Source organism: Curcuma longa, chromosome 11 (genome assembly GCF_044706935.1).
Source record: "Curcuma longa cultivar G26 ecotype Majalengka, Jawa Barat chromosome 11, ITB_CL_G26_1.1, whole genome shotgun sequence".
In the NCBI taxonomy this organism is placed as follows: domain Eukaryota; kingdom Viridiplantae; phylum Streptophyta; class Magnoliopsida; order Zingiberales; family Zingiberaceae; genus Curcuma; species Curcuma longa.
In genome coordinates this window covers 245,461-248,223 of record NC_133871.1, presented here as the reverse complement: position 1 = coordinate 248,223, position 2,763 = coordinate 245,461, and the positions used below count along the sequence as shown (strand labels likewise).

Below are 2,763 nucleotides of genomic sequence, written 5' to 3'. Positions count from 1 at the left end.
CAGCAGTCGACTGATGTTGCAGAGATTATAAAAGAAGCCTGCACGAGAACAACTCATCTTCTTCGTCATTCTTTCATTCTTTCGTGCTTCTTTTGTGAGCGTTTTTGTGCTCTGTTCTCTGCTTTATTCCTCTCCTCCTAGACAATATTTCATATCATTTTTGAGGAGATCAGAAAGGTGTAAAGGTTTCTCCGCCTTCGAGTTTTCGAGAAGGAGAAGATTCATAGTGCATCGGGTGTGTGCGTGCGTGTGGATCCTTGGATTAGTCACCTCTGCGGAGGTGGATACCAAGTAAAATAAACCGGGTTAGCGTTGATCTCTGTCTTTCTCTTTTATATTTTTTCTTCCGCTAATCTCTATGCAGAGAAAGATCAAGAAAGATCGAGAAACGCTATTCACCCCCCCTCTAGCTATTCAACCGATCCTAACAGCCTTCACTTCACCATCACCGATATGTTTCCATTTAACTCGAAAACCTAACAATTCCCAAATTACATAGCAACCTTATCAACAATGACCCAAAAATAGATCCAACCGAAATAATCCAAGATAAGAATCTTTACCTCAAAGATAAGCTCCGGTTACTCCCTCAAGTTTACAGTCGAATCCAAGATTCAAAACGAGCCAACTGTGATCCCAATTCCAAAACAAGGATCAGCTCTAAATCTTTAACGAAAACCCTACAAGAAACCCTAAAATCCAAGGGATCCAATGCATCAAGCTTACCGATTGCTCCTCATTCCTTTGTTTCGCTTGCGGTAAAAACCACAAAAGGTTCCCGATTCAAAATCCGATCAAAATCTAAGCTCCCTTCTCATCCGATCACATATCTGAAATCGAATCAAAATCCAAACCGTTTAAACCCAAGATCTAACATCAAGAAGCCCTAAAATCAAGAATCTCAGCTTAAACTTACCAAAATCCGGCGATCCAACCTTCGGTTCCCTTCCCGAATCTCGCCCTTTGCTCGCTGCCACCGCCCGATTGTTTGCATTGTCGACTCTAGCTTGGTTGCTCGCCACTCGCCGGCGTCTCTTCGATTTGCTGGTGGACGGCGATCGGCGACACCCACTGCCATTCGCCGAGTTCGGGAAGAAACAGAGACGAGCCGCGATGAAACAGAGGAAATAATCGCGAGAATGGAAGGAGAGATCGCGATTTTGGGTCTTCTTAACGGGCGGGTGTGTTTAACGGGTTCGGTTCCTATAACCATTAACCCATTAAGCTTATTAGGCCTTAATTAGGCTTCTTTAATTAAGCTAATTGAGCTCAGCCTAATTGATCTCTCTAATAGGGCTTTAGGGATTATTTGATTAGATTTTAATTAACCTACATCAAAAACTAAATCCCTAATTAATCAAGCCCCTTAACCTTTTTAAATCAATTAGGGTTATTTACAATTAACCCCTTAAATAGGTTTATTTATAAATAAACCCCTACTACTAAGGATATTTACAAATAAATCCCTAGAAGTTCTGGTATTTTACATCTACACACCAGATTCTGGTAGATAACACTGCTAAACATGTTTCAACGACTAGAGAATAGGAAATACCTTGATTTTTCTTCTTTTTGCGAGGACAATCCACCTTCCAATGTCTAGGCTGCTTGCATGTGAAGCACTTGCCCTTTGGCTTCTTCACACCTGCCTGTGGTCCATCCACTCTAGGTTCATTCATAGTCTTTGCCGAACCAGCTGGTTTCTTCTTCTTTTTTCTGCCTTTCGGCTTAGAAGTAGATACCCTCTCAGCAATGTGAACTTGAGAACTTTGAAGAATTAGTCCTTCCGCTGCCTGGAGTTCTGTCAGAAGTTCCGCCAATGTACAATTTATTCATATTATAATTCAGGCGAAACTGCTCAAAACTCTTGGGTAGCGATTGGAGAATGATATCAATCTGGGTATATGCATCAATCTCTGCTCCAAGGACTTCCATCTCATTTAAATGAGCCATCATCTTAAGGATGTGATCCCTTACGGGTGTCCCCTCCTTCATGGTGGTCGTCATTAAGTTTCTCATTGCCTCTTGCCTGGCGGCCCTAATTTGATGTCCGAATAGTTCTTTGAGATTTGTCATCATGTCATAGGCAGAAGTCATGGTCTGATGCTGATGTTGTAATAAATTTGACATAGATGCCAATATGTAACACCGCGCTATCTCATCTGCCTTAACCCACTTCCTATGACTCTCAATTTGCTCTTCGATAGCATTTCTTTCGGGCACGCTAGGACAGACCTCATGAAGTACAAACTTGTACTCCTCTGCAGTAAGGACAATGTCCAAGTTCCATTTCCAATCTATGTAGTTAGGACCAGTAAGTTTGTTTTCTTTGAGTATAACGGCTAGTGGGTTAAAAGCCATTCTGAAAGTCCTGAGAATCACAAAATGAGATTTGGTTAACACTTTACAATTTTAAAATTTATATTGATTCCTCAAACAATATAATTTAAATTCACCAACACCTCAAACACCGGAAATTTAGTAAGCCACGTTCGTGTGGACGTTTACTAATTCAAGCATTTGTAAGAGGAGGTTTTACCCATTAATTTTACTATCTTGTCAACTTAACTTTATGACAAGTAAAATTAATAGTTGGTTTATCTTTGGCCACATAAAATAATAGCAGTGACTCCGTTGGGGAGGATACTATTATATGTGTTCTAAGTGTTCATCATTACTTGATACTAAGTCCATTATTTAGGATATGTATGCCACGTTCGTGTGGACGTATACATTCCTAAATAATTTCCTATAACCATCCTT

The 2,763-nt window shown here is 40.4% G+C and overlaps 1 pseudogene; it reads right to left on the bottom strand.

Moving 5' to 3' along the window:
- Positions 1–414: 414 nt before the first annotated feature.
- On the bottom strand, positions 415–2,361 carry LOC141839748 (uncharacterized; annotated as a pseudogene).
- Between the last annotated feature and the right edge of the window lie 402 nt (positions 2,362–2,763).